Below are 17,405 nucleotides of genomic sequence, written 5' to 3' on the forward strand. Positions count from 1 at the left end.
ACTCCCGAAAACTGAGACTTTGGGGTAATTGATATTGAGAAGATGCAGGCAGGACTCTTGCTTCTCTAACTGCTAGAAGTAACTTTTCCTTCAGTCTGTCATATTTTTGTGCTTAAGTATTTTCTTCAAGTGAAGCCTCCATTTTGACCGTGATCAAAAACACATCTCCTCCGTGACGTTCTCATTTCCTCTTCTCCGGCTCCTCCCTGCGTCACCCTTGCTCTAGGATTTTCACCCTTCACCGAGCCCTCCCCGAGATGGAGCTACGGCGGGTAGGGTGGCATTAGGGGAGCGAAGTGTGGGGGTTCGGCCGCAGTAGGATATCCGGACTTGAGGTGAAAGGGGCGAGGCGATTGAGCGCTTTAAAGCCGATGGATAGGAGTTTCCGTTGGACGCGACGGTGGCTGGACAACGTGATTCTAACGACTGGGAAGGCTGCGAGATGATAAGATGTCACAGTCCCTATCCCTTATTGAGTTCACAGGCTAAATAGGAGGAAGAACAGCTATGAGATACTCATTTTCCAGATGAGGAAACTGTGGCCCAGAGGAGTTAAGTGACTCGTACAGGATCACAAAGAAGAAGGCGAGTGGAAGAGCTTGGATTATTCATTCGGTAGTATTTATTGAGCGCTTCCTGTGTGCGGAGCACTGTACTAAGTGCTTGGAATGGACGATTCGGATTAGAAATGAGGTCCCCTGCTTTTTAGGCCCGTGCTCTTTCCACTAAATTGCACTGCAGCAATCTGTTCCTAGCGAGTAGCACCTCCCCCAAAACTCAGGTACGTTCATCCAGTTAGCCATGATCCTCCGCTCGTGCCACCAGCAGAACCAGCCTTCTGCTACTTCCGTTGGTCGGTCTGAGGGACTGTGGTGGAATTCATTCACTCGTATTTATTGAGCGCTTACTGTGTGCAGAGCACTGTATTAAGCGCTCAGCAAGATTTTTTAACTCATTGGCGTCTTTGAGAAGCAGCATGGGCTCGTGAGAATAATGATATAAGAATAATAATGTTGGTATTTGTTAAGGGCTTACTATGTGCAGAGCCCTGTTCTAAGCGCTGGGGGAGATACAGGGTAATCAGGTTGTCCCACGGGAGGCTCACCGTCTTAATCCCCATTTGACAGATGAGGGAACTGAGGCACGGAGAAGTGAAGTGACTTGCCTACAGTCATGCAGCTGGCAAGCGGCAGAGCTGGGATTCGAACCCGTGACCTCTGACTCCCAAGCCCGGGCTCTTTCCACTGAGCCGCGCTGCACGGGCCTGGGAATCGGAGGGACCTGGGTCCTCGTCCGGCTTCCCCACTTGTCAGCTGGGTGACTTCGGGCAAGTGACTTGACTTCTCAGTGCCTCAGTTATCTCGTCTGTAAAATGGGGATTAAGGCTGTGAGCCCCATGTGAGACAGAGACTGTGTCCAACCCGATCACCTTGTATCTACTCCAATGCTAGGCCCGTAGTAAACGCTTAACAAATACCGTAATTATTATCCTTATCATTTGATACCGGTGTCTTTATACCTCCATTGCAAAAATAATCATAATGCCACTGAAACATTTCATTTTGGAGCAAGGTGATTGCTGCCTAAAATCACCGCGATAGGACATTGACTATTTTTCTAAAGTTGAGGAAGAAACTGCATTTGTGTAAGTTTGCCAAATTGGGTGGTTATCATGTCCTTTAATGACATATCATCTCTATTTATGACAATCAATTCCCTGTCATGTCATGTAATTATACGGGTTTTTATCCAAACTGACAGATTGGATGATTTATAGAATGTGTCTGACGGGAATATATGGAAGCAGACAAATTCTTGGAATGTCTTTTCAGAGAACCTTTGAAATGAACTTAAATATACAGTGTAGGCCCCTCCATTCAAACCAAAGAAAAAACACTGTCGACTGTCTGAAGCAATTTACCGATGTGAGATAACGGGAAGTGTTGATTACCTTTACGGATTCGCAATTACCTGAAGGCAAAAGGAAAAACAAGTTAGCCAGTTTTTCATATAGAAAATCCTGCTATTACTTTGTTTTGAAGAATCTTCTGTCGCTTGGCTAGTATTTGCACATTTTGCCCCAACTTAAGTCTTAAGCCAAGATGCTGTCACCTATCCATCTTCTAATTGTCTTCCTCCTTCTAACTGTAAATTACTTTGCATCTCTCTCCCTTGTTAGGCTGTAAATTTCTCTCTTATTCATTCTCCCAAGTGCTTAGTCAATCAGTGATATTTACTGAGAACCTATTGCATGCAGAGCACTGCTTAGGTCAGTAATACACCCACAGTAGGAGGTTGACAAGTACTGTCGACCGGTTGATGGATTGATTGGCTTTTTAGGAATGACATTTCCTAGTTGGGCTTCTGAAAGTTGAAAATCCAACCCCTGAAACCTCGGTGTGGTAGATATTCCTTTGTGGCCGTAACACATTTGAAAACTCTGAATATCTATTAATGAAGGTATTGCGTGCGTACTTTTTTAATTTTTATAGAATTTAAGTGCTTACTACGTGCCAATCAGTCAATCATATTTATTGAGTGCTTACTGTGTGCGGAGCACTGTACTGAGCACTTGGGAGAGTACAGTATAAAAACAGACATATTGCCTGCCCACGACGGGACGCTGTTCTAAGCACTGAGTTGGGTACGGGTTCGGTCGGACACAATCCCTGTCCCACCCGTGGTTCACAATCTAAGTAGGAGGGGAGAACGGGTATTTAATCCCCATTTTACAGTTGAGGAAACCAAGGAACAGAGAAGTTGCTTGACCAAGGTCACACAGCAAGCGATTTACCGAGCTGGGATTAGAACCCAGATCCTCTGACTCCCAGGCCCGGGCTCTTTCCACTAGGCCATGCAGCTTCTACTGTATTCCACGACCTGCGGTCAGATGCGTGAAATCAGATTTCAACACAGAGATCACAGTGTCAAGGGGAAGGGGTACCAGTATTTCAGCGTGGCTCAGTGGAAAGAGCCCGGGCTTGGGAGTCAGAGGTCATGGGTTCGAATCCGGGCTCTGCCACTTGCCAGCTGTGTGCTTTTAGGCAAGGCACTTAACTTCCCTGTGCCTCAGTTCTCTCATCTGTAAAATAGGGATTAAAAACTGAGAGCCCCATGTGGGACAATCTGATCGCCTTGTATCCCCCCCAGCGCTTAGAACAGTGCTTTGCACATAGTAAGCGCTTAACAAATACCACCGTTCTTATTACCCATTTTACAGATGATGGATCTGACACGACAAGGTGAGCAGGTCCTAGTAGTAATAGTATTTATTAAGCCTTTACTGTATAATAATTACGGTATCTGTTAAGTGCTTACTATGTGCCAAGCACTGTTGTAAGCACTGGGTGCAAAGCACTGTAGTAAGGGCTGGGAAAGAAAGCATGGGTAGGAACTAAACATGGTCCCTCTCCCTTGGGGGGGGGGGGGGCTCTACTGACTCCCATCCTGTTGTTTTGTTTTTGGGGTTTTTGTTGTTGTTCTTGGCTTGCCTACCTACTAGCTAATTCCTTGGCGAACGTAAATTACTAAATGGTCTCTTCAAAGAGGTCACCATCTTGCACATTTTGTATATCATGCCTCATTCCCCCCAAAAAAGGAAAAAAAAAAAAGGCCCATAAAATTGTACCAAAAAACATTGCAAGCTCGTTGCAGGCTTCCGTTCGCCTTACCGTGCAACCCCCTTCTCGCTGGATTTTCTCAAGGTTTAATTCCCATGACCGACTCTGCGTAGGGAACGGAGAAACGCAGCTATTTTGAATGGATTCCGCACCATAACTTCTCAAACATTGCAGCTTCTAATAAACAGGAAATGTTCATTCTATTTATTTAACCTTCAAAATCCTCATTAGCAGACAGAGAAAAGGAAAGATTTATCTATTAATAAAAACCCGAAGATTCCATTTACCAAATCTCCATTCTTTATTGTAATGAAATTTGTCTGCCGAGCTTTTAAAAGGCATTTATAAAGTTAGAAATGTATTCCGCTCTGCTGTCTTTGAGATAGATGGCCACATTATTACTTGTCTGTCAAATATAAGTAGGGCTGTTAATAACAGGGAGACAGCAACTAAAGATTCCAAACATGGAAGATTCCTTTTGGAAGAAATTGCAATTCTGAGCTCTGATTTTCCCTCTGAATCAATTGCCTCCTTTCAGCAGAATCAAAGAGTGCCATCGGATCTTTGAGCCAGAAGAGCGACTTCTCTTCCGCCCTCTCTCCCTCCGACCCCCACCCCGTGGTACCTCCTCAAGAACTCTAATAATGGGGAAACGCAGGCCCTCGGGTTCTTCGTGTAATCTCCGACGGGACGGGGCAACGTTATTCTTCGTATACAGTCACTGGTATATCGTGGGCACTTGATATCCCCATTAACTACCTTAGTTCACCGTTCTGTGTTTCCAAACCTGTCAGTGACCAAAACGGCCCCAAACTATTGCTCACCTTCAGTCAGTGGGTGCGTGTAGAGAGGCCTCCTCGCTACGCTGTTTTTGCTGCCTGCCTTTTCTTCGGGAACTGTTCCTCAGTTTCTCGATTTTCCCAAAGTATCTGCTAGAAGCAGCACGGGAGAAGGTCGAGGGCGGAGACTCTCCAGTTTACTGCGGGGAAGGAGGCAGTGGTAAACCACTTCTGGATTTTTACCAAGAAAACTCTATGAATCCACTAACCAGAACAGTTGGAGACGGAGGTGGGGCGTTCTGGGAGAGATGTGTCCGTGGTGTCGCTATGGGTCGGAGACCACTCGACAGCGTAAGATGAGACAAGATCTGCTAGAGGGAGTCCAGCTCGTCTCCTGACTGCCGCAAGTCGGTCTGGTTTTTCTGCTCCTCTCGTCTTAGAAGAGTCCAATCCTATATATTATGTCGCTTGAATCTGGAATTCACAGGGTCTTCTAAAGATTTGTTCCATTTCTTGTGATTCGTCATCAGCCTTTCAGCGATGGGGTTTTATTATGGAAAATAAAGGGGTCATATTATGAATATATATATGTATGTGTAAGTATGTATATAATGGAAATGGCTTGACAAACTCCAAGTTACACAGGGTAATACGTGAAAGAAACTTATTTTCCCAAACAACAGCAAAGAACACACATAAAATAGTCTTTCCATGATCTGTCCTGGGATGGAGATTCCAGCAGGCTTTCAGAGTCTGATGGGCAGGCAGAGGCCTAGTTCTGGAGAATCAAATGAGTTGTAGTTAAAGTGTTTATTAAGATCTTACTGGTTGAAGAACAACGTGCTAAGTTCTGGGGGGTAAATGCACAGGGAGAGGTCCTTCCAATCTAAAAATAAAGTGGATAAGGATTTGTTGACAGACTGTAGGAAGGATGAAATAATCTAAATATAAAACAGCATAAAAGTCAGCTAAAGGTTCGGAATCCAACGGGTCTGGGGGTTAAGAGGACCTGCGTGGGTAGAGGCTTTGTGCTACGGCTGTTTCAATTTCACTCGTCCTCTGGTGGAAAGAGCCCCGTGTGCTGCTGTGCCTTAAATCCCTAGAGGTCTAGACTCTTCTTTCCTTCTAGACCGTAAGCTCGTTGAAGGCAGGGCACTTGTCATTCATCTCGTACATTGTACTCTCCCAAGCGCTTAGTACGATGCTCTGCGCACGGTGAGCGTTCAATAACTTTCATGGACCGATGAACTGCGATGGGGGAATATCACCCAGTGGCCGGCCGTGCTACGAAGAATACCAGCTGAAGGTAGAGCGGTAGACGTGACTTGATCTGTTTAGTCTGTGTTCAGGGTCATGCGGAGACCTATGTTGATGGAAAGACATAGGAAATTAAATGTCCCCTGATCATAGAACTGCCCAGATCCCCTTTTGCTTTTAGTTCAGTCGCAATTAAAGGCTGGCAATAATTCTTGGCTTGTAAAGTGAAAGATGAGTCTATTCTATGGATGTCCTGGCTACAAAGTCACCAGCCCCCACCCCCCCCATCTGCTTGGGACCTAGTATTAGAAAGATATTTAACCAGAAAACTTGGTGCGGAAACTTGGTGCGGGGATCAGTGCTTAAATTTGATACCGGTCAACTAGACGTGGGGCCTGGATCGTTCCAAAAGATTTTGCAAAATTCCCCCCATTCTGGAGTGACACTGCCAAGTTTTGGGTTCATCGGAGAGCCCGCTGCCAGCCAAGTTTCACTTATCTTTGGATTTCATCATGAATATTTAGTCCAGGACCTAATTCTGTTCTCCCAGGCGGTAGTTTCATCATCGTCTAAGCACTCCGTAGAAATAGATACAAAGGCAAGTATTCTTCATTCACTCTGAGCCTTCCAACTAGAATTTGATTTTTACCACCAATTTTGCTCTGTTAAAATGTAATAGGGTCATCTTCATTTTATTACCAATTTGCCCTGCTTTTTGAACAAAGGAAAGTGCTGTGTATACCACAGAGGACCAGAGATTAGGATATTCACAGTAGCTCATAAAAAGAGCTGTATAAGCAAATGGTTGCAATTTTTATTCCTATCTTTTTAATACTTGTCACATTTGCAGAGGACTAAAACCAACCAAATGGAGAAGCGCCAGGCAATAACAATTCACCATTACTAATCATAATTAATTTACAGTGGGCGAAGCGGGGCTCCCATTAGACCTGTGGATATGTTTATTCTACTCGGAGGGTTGTGTGTGTGTATGTGTGTATACACATTCCCTGTGTAGCATTTCATGAGCCAAAGCTAGCCCTCTTTCTGAACCTGGATATTGAAAGGAAGCATCAATCTATCCCTAGGAAAGGAAATTCAGTTCTTAAAACGTGATGAGCCCTAATTTGCATGAGTAGGGGTTGAGACAGTCCCTAAAATCCCCCACTGAGAATGATGTTGCGGAAAGCAATACCCCAAAAGGAGCGGAAGAGATGGAATCAAGACAAACGTTGACCACTGCGTCGAGACAGTCAGGGTGCCTACTAACAAATCAAGAACCTCGAGACCGTTGACTTAATAGCTCTGCCAAAATTCTCTCATCACTATCTTATTAACACTGCTGGAAAGCCTTCTTCTGAGGTGCCAGGTCCCTTTAAGCTTGTGAGGTTTTACTGCAATCACCAATTAGGGATGAAATGGAAAGAATCCGCAATTGTGCTGCTGAGCGGTTGAAGCACCAGAAACTTTTAACCTGTTCCAAATCGCGGAGCCAAAAGCACAGCTGCTCACATTACGACCTGCCATCCGAACGAGGTTTCCTCTGTTCCGTTGCGGGGCATCGGTGGCTTCAGAATCCGCTGGGGCTCAGGGATGTGAAAAAGATGGTGAGGATGAATAGAAGATTTAATTATACACGATTCTTAAGTGATGAAACTTTTCCCGTATGAATGTGAACCATGGTAAGGAGAAATTCTCATTGCTTATTATTAGTGAGGGATGAATGCACAATAAACATAAACTATATTCAAATTATAGGTACTGCATTAGATGACCCTGAGAAAATATGGGTTCTAATTAGACCCGTGCCAGAGTCCCAGTAAATTGCTCTATCGATTTCGATCGGTGGAACGCTATTCCATTTCAAAAAGGCTGATGGCCCATCTGCATCCGTGGGGTCCACTGTAAATTGTAGATAATTATGTGGTCCTATGTGTCTGCGACAAGTCACGAGCTGCTTTGTAAAGTTCCTGGAGAAAGACGTTTCTCATTACCCAGGAGCATGTACGTCTTTGGAAGATATTTGTTGGATCAAGCGATTGTGTTTATTGAGCACTTACTGTGTGCGGAGCACTCAGTGCTTGGGAGAGTACAACATAACAAGAAAACGGATCCACTCCCTGCCCGCAACGAGCTTACGGTTTGGGGGATGAGCTTACAGAGTAGAAGGATGTTTTTGTAAGGGTACCCAGCGAGCCAGCAACACACTGTCCAATTGTACAAGAATAGCCCATCCTCTAGACTGCAAGCTCATCCGAGTAGCAGCCTGGCCCAGTGGAAAGAGCCCGGGCTTGGGAGTCAGAGGTCATGGGTTCCAATCCCGGCTCCGCCACTTGTCAGCTGTGTGACTTTAGGCCAGTCACTTCACTTCTCTGTGCCTCAGTTCCCACTTCGGCAAAAATAAGGATTAAGACCGCGACCCCCACGTGGGACAGCCCGATTACCTTGTATCCCCCACCCGGTGCTTGGGACATAGTGAGTGCTTAACAGATATCAACATCGTTCTTATTATGGCAGGGAACATGTCTGCTATTCTCTCGTACACTCCTCGGTGCTCTGTACGTAGTGAGTGCTCAATAAATACCACCGATTGTTAGCACAAGAAAAAAAGGGGAAAACCATTTCAGGAACAGATCTAGTCTTTTGCCCCCCCAGTTTCCTGCTCCATGGGAGACTGAGCTAATGCAGCCCTAGGAATCTTAGCTTGTTCTCTAGGCCTTTGACTACAGCACTCTGGCCTAGTCCACCAAGACTTTATAACAGGAGCTGGAATCAAACCAGGAACGGCAGGAAAGGCCAGAGTTCAGGAAAGAAGCCCGTGTTCCCCACCCTTGACCCAGAGCCGATACATAACCTGTGCACAGTTGCCATGGTGAGCAAGCAGCCGCTATTCCGGCTCCGAGAGAGGACACAGAAAGAATTGCTGAAACCCGTTCACCTTGGGTTGTGACAGCGAGACCAAACAATTATTTAGAGATCCCTGATCAGAGGATGCGGCTTGAAAGGGTCTAGGCACAGAACAGTAACAATCATTAATAGTATTAGGTGTTAATCATTGTTAGGCTCAAAACTGAACTAGATATGTAAAATAATCAGATTAAATACAGTCTCTGTCGCACATGGCAATGACAATCTACGGTGTCAGGAAGGCTGGTGTCTTATCTCCATTTTACAGCGGAGGAAATTGAATGACATAGAGGATAGATAGAGACCAAGAGCAGGTTGCTAGCAGAGTTGGAATGATAATAGTAATAACTGTAGTGTTTATTAAGGTTGTACTATCTGCCAAGCACCGTGCTAAGTGCTGGAGTAGATACAAGGTGTCGGGTCGGACTCATTCCCTCTCCAACGTGAGGCTCAGAGTCTAAGAAGGACGAAGGAGGTGTTTTTAATCCCCATTTTACAGATGAGAAAACTAAAGCACGGAGGCGTTTGACTTGCCCAAGGTCACGCGGCAGGCAAGTGGCGGGTCCGGGCTGAGAATCCCAGTCCGGTGCTGTGCACAATCCAATCCCGTGTTCTTTCCGGGAGGCCACGGTGATCGTTTGGGCAACAGACTTCTTTTTTATTACTTTATTATGCCCCAGCAGCTCAAGTGGTAGTATAGAGATTGCTTAATATTCCAATTTAATTCAGGGGAAAGGCTAGGTCACAGCCTACTTACCAGTCACCCTTTATCAGCTCTGCCGTCCAAATAGTCTGTCCGCTTCCCTCCACTGTGACCCACAGACATGGGAAAACAACTCTGGCAGAGGGCAGAGTTAGCTAAGTCGGTCAGCGGGGCAGGTCAGACCTTTCACCTCCTTCTCCGGGAAACAGGCAGGAAGATGGAGAGTTCTAGAAGGGGTCAGTTGGGCAACGGAAGAGGGAGAGGGAATAGACACAACTGCGGCTCTCAGGAGGCTATCGCGCTCTCCGAACAATGACATCTGTTCTTCAGATCGGGAAGTTGGAGAGGCTGCCGTTGAAGTATTACTCAGATAGGAAATTATTTTCTTTATTCAGCTCTCAGTCGAAAGGAATGAGACACTCGCCGAGTGACCGGCTTATGAGTTCGTGTCGGGCCCCGTAAACAGTTTGGAATTTACGGTTGTACCGGAGGTGGGCGGGTGGGGGGAGAGGAGGGCAGTGAGCATAAAATACTATTTACCAGAGAAGAATGAGCTGCTTGGCCATCTCTGCGCACCTGCCTCCTTCGCAAAATGACGTGGAAGACCTCCTCTGTGCACTGAGGAGACAGATGGACTGTAGAGAGAGGAATGATGGGTGGCGGATATACGTGGCGGAGGATGAAATAGTCTCGCCCCGTTCCCTGATGAATCAGTGTGGCGTGCTGGGCCTTGATTCGCGCTGCTCCAGTGCCAGCACAGGCATGTGGCTGGCGTGCTATAACGTGTTACTCCCGGGCCCCGGTCCTGGGGCTACTCTAGGGGATTACCTTCTTAGCCCATTCCCAGGGATTCACACGCTCCCTTTCTCCTCTGCATACCTGGAAATTTTCACCCCTCTTAGAGATGCAGGTGATTAAATGGCAACTGGTGTCCTGCTTCCACCTTGTGCTTCCGCTTCGGCGCTTCAGAATCACCTAAGCACTTGGCTGCTCAACCAATCACTCATATTTATTGAGCGCTTTCCGTTTGTAGAGCACCGTACCAAGCCTTTGGGAGAGTGCCACATGACAGGGTTCGGAGACAGATTCTCTGCCCACAACGACCTTACAGTCTAAAGTCTAAATGTTTACATGGGGCCCCAGTTCCTCCCTCCTCATTCTTTCCACCCTGAAAAGACCTCCTGGGAGTCAGAGGACTGGAGTTCTAATCTCCGCTCTGGCAATCACCTTCTGGGTGACTGTGGGCAAGTCGCTTCATGAGATGAGGAAGAGGAGACTAGAAGGACAAACCAAAGCGGCAGAAAAGAAGAGGGGAAACGAAACATTTAAGAGAAGGAAGGATAAAGTACAAGGAGAGAAACAGAGAATGGTTCAAGAACATGTAATTCTTCCGCACCGAGCATCTATATTTGCCTAAAATCTAGTCGATGCAATACAATCTAATTCAGAGAGCACAGTCATAAATGACATCATCGTCGGGCTGTATGATCACCTATTAGACTTGGGAGGACGCGCATTATAGGTAAACAACACGGTTTTTGCGCTCGAGAAACACTGGCCCCAAATTTTTAAAAACTCCTTAGTGATGGTTACCAAATTGGATGTGGTATTCTGTTTACTCTAAACTGGTGATAAGGGGGCTTGACGTAAAGAAGAGTGGAGGATACATTTGATTATTTTTTAAATGTTTTCCCTCTGTGTCTTTGGGAAACCTGATGTTCTCAGTATCCCCCAAAGACATAGCCTTTTTAAAAAGCCAATTGAGAAATAGGCATTAATTATGGAAATAAATTAACTTCATTCTTTGGAATTTTACAGTTGTCACATATTTTACTCATTTGTTAGATGATCTAAAACTATTTTATGATTTCTTTTCATAATTCTCTTGATCTCCATTTCCCATGACACGATCATTTCCCTTTTTGACTGTATTTTGCCTATTTTTCAATTTATCTCTTTTCACTCAACACTCTTCACTTCTCACTCAAGAGCTTTCTTGCCCAATTTGCATCTAATGATGCTGCTGAATCTGATTTCCCATAACCTTTGAGGCTGTGAATCAAAGGAGGAAGTAAATATTTGCCTTAGTACAGAAACTGTGTAAGAGAAATGCATGCAGAATCTGCCTGACACCACATTTCCTGAGAGGAGGTACTCTGGACTCAGATTGTCTGAATACTTAAAATGCATGAAGCAGGCACATTCCATATTGAGGAGATTATACTCTGTCATGAAGGTCATATCGGAGGAGGGAAAAAATTAAAAATAGGCTTTAAGAACAATGTCTTTCATCTTAATAAGAAGTCATTTTTGACAAAACCGATTCACTGTGGGAAGGGAGCCCTTTGACACTGCTTTCTGAGCAATTGAACCAGACTTCTAGGTATTTGGGGGAGAATAAAAACGTGTCAAACTGTCACGGAAACACACACGTGGCTTTGCACATCACAAATAAGGCCTTAGGGAAGCAGGTTCAGAAAATTGGTTTTAACTACCTGCTCTGCAGTATTTGCAGCTGAGATTAATGACAAATGCACCCACCCACAAAGACACACACAATTTGGGGGCAATCAGTCGGTCAGTCGCTGTTTGTTGAGTGCTTACTGTGTGCAGGACGTTGCGCCAAGTACTTGGGAGAGTACGACAAAATAGTCGATAGTACTATACGAGAGAGTTGGTAGACACATTTCCTTCCCACAAGGAGCTTGCGGTCTAAGTGTGTGTCGGGGGGAAATATATAGAATTCTTGAATCGTCTGGTTCCAATCATCCTTGGTGGGAGGTGGATTGTCTTAGGCCGTGTAGAATCATAGGTTTGATGTATTTGGCTCCGCATTCAAAGGAATTCCTCAAATACTTTGGGAAATCTAGAAATGCACCCAAAGACAAGGTTACTTGCATGAGAATACACAGGAAGGCGTGCTTTTGTATGTTGCGGGCATATTACCCCCAGGTCCCTGTGTCACGGGGGTTGTATTCTTGCAAAATCCCACGTCATGGAAAATTTGTACCCTAATATTGCATCCAGTGCTACACACGTGGCAGGTTCACATCTTCGCGCATCACACTGTCTTATATCTAAACAGGCTTGTGTTGTCAGATGAGTTTCCTAATTCCCTAAGAAGACTCCAACCAAAACACATAGGGAAAACGCACGTTCTGGTAGTACCGTGAACCCTCAGTGCAAGGCCAAAGAGGGAATTCTGCTTGCTGAGATAAATTTAATTAGAGGAATCAAATCAGCACCGATATCATGCCTGAATTGTCACGCTCACATTGTTTCCAACCTCTGACGTTAATAAACAAATGGTGGTGATTGAGGAAACGTGGGGGAGTTTAACCCCTACGATCAAAAGCGATGATCTTCCTCAAAGAATGGAGCACAAAAATCTGGTGTTTCTGCTAGAAACGCTCTTTTCTAAAGTGAGAGTGTAAAGCAACCACCAAAAAAAAGAGAGGGGAAAAACCGGTAATTAGGCAGTAGGAATAAGTGCTCAGCATAGTGCTCTGCATATAGTAAGCGCTTAAATATGATTGAATTGGCAACTAACGTGGGGAAGGTGACAATAAGAGGTTGCAAATCATCCCTTCCACCAGGCCTGGCCCTCATGACCTAACACTCAAAGGTTAGAGAGGTTATGCTACTGGGACACACCTGCCTTCCCAGAAGAATATTTAGTGTGTGAAGTCAAATTTGGGTCACATCAATTTAGGCCTTAACACCTCAACGTGCTCATCCAGTCAATTTTGTTTGTCATTTAAAATATACTTCTGGGTTGGGAGAGTAAAGGAGCCAATTTTTTCGTTTTAATTCCCTTTCAAATGCATACTCCGCTAGGTGGATTCCTTCTGGCCATTTTCCTGCTACTGTCTCTTTGTCATCGGAGTGGAAGGGCTGTCTGTCCAGTTTTGCACTGAAAAGCATGGGGAGGACAATGGGCGCTTCACCGGTGCCTGGACAGGGAGGGCACCTATCCTGCTGCCCGAGGGCATGAGGCGGAGCTACAATTTTTACCCATTTCTGGCTCAAAGGAGTGGAGTGGGCCAGGTTTTTCCTGTCCAAAATGATAATTAATAATGATGGTACTTGTTGAGCACTTACTATGTGCCAAGTACTGTTCTGAGCACCGGGATAGATGCAAGTTAATCAGGTTGGACACAGTCCCTGCCCCACACAGGGCTCACGGTCTTCATCTCCACTATACACATGAGGTAGCTGAGGCCCAGAGAAGGTGTGACTGGTCCAAGGTCACACAGCAGACATGTGGCAGAGCCGGGATAAGAACTCGGGTCCTTCAGGCCCGTATTTTATCCATTGGGCCACGCTGCTTCTAAAAAGGTGGAGGGATGAAGTTAATTGTGTCACCATCGTGAGGGCAGTGACATAGATAACTGTGGTGCCTAACCCCGAGAGACACATCTGGTTCCACAAAGAGCCTGATCTGGCACGTAAGTCGCAGGTTGCTGGCCCCTGATTTGGGGAAACTCTTTTAAGCTGTCCCCAAGAGGAAATCCATTCCAAGAAGGATATCAAGGGAAAACAACCCTCTCAATCAACAGAAAGAGGCTCTGAGAAATATCATCACGATCGCTCCAAGCTATGACGGTGGTTGGTTCCATTGGACTGACCAGTTAAGAGCAGGAGTTTGTAAGCCCTCAGAGCTCTGGTTCAGAGACCAGGGAGGAGGGGGGAGGGAAGGGAGGAAGGAGAGAGTAGGGGCCAGAGGACACTGTAGGTAGGAAGAAAGGAGAGAGAAAAGTGTGGGGATTTGTGGGGGTGGATTGGCATGAGCCTTTCAATTTTAAATTTTAAAACAAAAATTACTCCCCCCAAAATTCAATGTAATTTTAAAAAGCGTCAATGAAGTTTGTATCACAAATAAAAAATGTAAACCTGGAAATTGTTCTTTGAATTGTTTTAACCTGAAAACTAAATTTATTCAGTATATTTTAATGCTCCAAAATCAACAAAATCAGCTAGTCGCCAGAAGATCCATTGTTTTGTAGTCATATAATTTCAGGTTCTGTACTTGTCTAGGCGTCAGAAAACCTTCCAGGAGCCCAAAATAGACCAGTCCACTTTGAGCGGAGCATTCAATAGATATTCCGTACCTTTTCTTTCCCTTAGGGGGTTTATGAGACCTACTACCTGTTATTTTATCTTTGGGTCCTCCAAACTGTATAGAAGCACAGCTGCAAACCTATCTGAGATGAATATGATCTCCAATTCTACATCCCACGATCCAAGTCAGTAAATATTTAAAACGGGCTATTATTAGTTTCTTAAATCTCGCTCCCCAAGTGCACTTCACGAAGGGACCTCAGAACAAATGTCAGGAATAATTAACCGACATTTGGTTCGCAGTCCCAGAGGAAGAAAAAAAAAATAGCTGTTCTTTTCATCTCCCAGCAGGAATTTCAAAAATATTTCATTAGCTCTTCTTTCTGAATCCCGACAGCGGGGTCGTGATGGGGCAGTGTGGTAATCACCGCTTTGACGGTGAAAAAAGTTTTTCTTGTCACTTTCTGGCTCTGATAAGTGATTAGAAAATGATCATGTGGAAACATCTTCTTTGTATTATTTCCCGGTATGTGTGTCGTTTTCTTTCCAGTGAAGTAAAACACAAAGATTACAGTCCGAACCGTGATGTCAAAATTTATACCTGAAAGCAGTCCTATCGGGTAGGTAGCTGGTAGCTGGAGTGTTTCATTTCTCCTTGCCTGTTGGCCCAAATGCCAGTTGGCCTGGGTCCACAATGTTCTCATTTAATTAGATGTGAAAATGTCTGCGTCAGCAGGCTCTAGGATGATAACTCTGTTTCTTTGTGCTTGTATTTTATGCAATCTGAATGTGTGGGTGACTTATTGATGGATACAATAAATGATCATCTGAAAGGAAACAAAAGAAAACAAGCCAAACTGCCCTTTCCTTTGAGGATCCTTGCAATGATAATAAATACTAGGTTTTACATTAGAGAACTAAATTCGGAATGTCCACTCGGTAACAGAACCAATAAATCCTCTGCCTCCACCTTTATCTGCTCTAGAATAGCTTACTGATGTTCAATAGAAATGTTCCCTTCAGAACAGATTTCAAACAGAAATCCAAAAATACATGTTTGAATTGCCTTGTCTTACAAAATCTTTGTGCGCCGTTTCCTGTTCCTTTCTGGTAGAATTTCAAATGATTCAGGGGAAGAGAATAGACACGGTGAAACATCAGTTAACACACGGGTTCACTTTCAAGACACAGACAGGACTTCATGTTAAATTCACAGACAAAGGGAAAAGTGAAGAGAAAATAGTTACATTTTAACAAAGTAAAATCAGACCCACAGGAGTATGACTCTAACCTTGTAATGATGAGCACTTACTCGTTTTCATTATACTCATACTTTAAATAGCACGGCTCTTTGTATTATCCCATCATTATCTACTAACATTTTCTGATCTCCTGCTGTGTGTCTAGTTATGAATTCCCTAAACAGCCCCTTCTAGAGTTAGAAGATTGCGGGAGCCAAAGTGCTGCACCTAACACTTCTCTTTTAAGAACACCCCCCTTTCCTACACCAAACCTGTAAATATTTGGGTTTTCTAATTACGCTGATTTGCTGATGGGTGGTTTTAACGGCGTGAATTTTTTCACATTTCCATGTGGAGTTACCGAGAGCAGGTCCCGCAGTGGAGAGATCCTAATCCTTCATTTCCACCCCGATACGGGAAGGGCCTTTCAGGCAAAGATTTTGAAATCTGCTCCCTGGGAAGGGTTGTCTACTTTGCCATCGTTTTCATCTGCCCAAAGCCTGTGGAGAGCCACGAGTAGCCAGTGGGGGAAATGCTTCTATTCGTCCTAATCTTCAAGCGAGGAGTTGAAGGTGCAGGTCAGCACGCTCTTTCAGGGTATCGGAGGACTTTGTTAGTGCTCTAGAAGAGAATCTGTTGGATTCTCAAATAGTCATTAGACCCTTGCCAAAGTTAAACAATCTAGATTGATTTGATTGCCTCTATGGGTGATGTCTGAGCATTTGGGAACATGTGCTGTTCTCCTGTCCAGCTAGTGGGAGAGGAAAGTAGTCGCACGTCCGGGCATGAAAGTCAGATGAGTGGGACCTATGTTGAGCTTTTGAGATGCCGTTACGACACAGCGCCATGGTGGGCTAACGGTCCAGTACCATTTAGTTCCAAACACTCCCAATTCACCTTAGTGCCAATCGTGAGGAGAAAATCTGGACCAGAAAGGCTTAGAGCATCCAGTTAGGGCCCAAGATTAAACGCCTACTCCTTTGCCAAACGTAATAGTGCTGGGGTACATACATCATAAATCAACACAAGCGTTGGAGAGATTTGCAGTAGGTCAGGAGAGGCTGGCTGGAATGGGGTTGTTTGGAAGAAGGTCTTGAATGCTGGAATGAGAGGGCTCAGTTTCGAAGTGGAGAGAGGTGAATGGTTCCGGAATGGAGAATGATATGGGCTGAAGCAATGGGAAGAAGCATTGAAGTGCGGAGAGGCTGAGGTGAAAAAAGCCTGAAGAGAAAGTTGCCAATTACCAAAGTAAAGGATGACTGGGGCCTGAAACTGAGGGTAAGGCAAGAGGAATTTAAAAAAAAAAAGAATGGGGAGAACAGTTCATGCTATTTACCAAACATTTGGAGCTGTATTGACTCCCCAAAATGCTATGTAAGGAAAATTCTATTCCAAATTAGTCATGGAGTCTTTGGTTAATATGATTTTAATGGATGCTTCTGAATTAATGCTACTCTAGAGTTTGGTGACAAAACATCGGTCACTTGTGTCCGGTTCTGCAAGAAATGTGAAATTCTGAGGTGCGTTACCAGGGCATGGTGTGGCATTGTCTCCTTGGGTTTTGAAGAAAAGCTTTACAAGACTGAAAGAAAGAATTTGTATTCTACGGTCCTTTCCAAAATTACTTACTGAGCGTGTGGCCGTCAGTGCCTGATTTACTGAGAGAAATATTCTGCTACTGTTGCATCCTGGAAGTGTTTTGCAAAGAAAGATATGGAATAGCTTTTTCCATATAAACTTGCTGATTTGATGCATCTGTGTCCCCTTTTTTTAAAAAATAACTGGATTTTTCTCTCTATCCTACGGCAAAGTTTGTTAGCCAACAAAACTTAGTTTT

The 17,405-nt window shown here is 44.7% G+C and overlaps 2 long non-coding RNA genes across 3 annotated transcripts in view; one reads left to right on the plus strand and one right to left on the minus strand.

The window, feature by feature from the left end:
- Nucleotides 1-17,405, plus strand: part of LOC103170329 — a 497,551-nt gene that overhangs the window by 70,789 nt on the left and 409,357 nt on the right. The gene's annotated exons all lie outside the window — the stretch shown is intronic.
- On the minus strand, nucleotides 5,050-7,951 carry LOC114816093. The gene is made up of 2 exons (XR_003763877.1): nucleotides 7,169-7,951; nucleotides 5,050-5,762 (listed from the first exon to the last, which is right to left on the minus strand). It is a non-coding gene; the product is annotated as an uncharacterized LOC114816093 (long non-coding RNA).

The sequence above is a fragment of the Ornithorhynchus anatinus genome, chromosome 13 (genome assembly GCF_004115215.2).
Source record: "Ornithorhynchus anatinus isolate Pmale09 chromosome 13, mOrnAna1.pri.v4, whole genome shotgun sequence".
NCBI lineage: Eukaryota > Metazoa > Chordata > Mammalia > Monotremata > Ornithorhynchidae > Ornithorhynchus > Ornithorhynchus anatinus.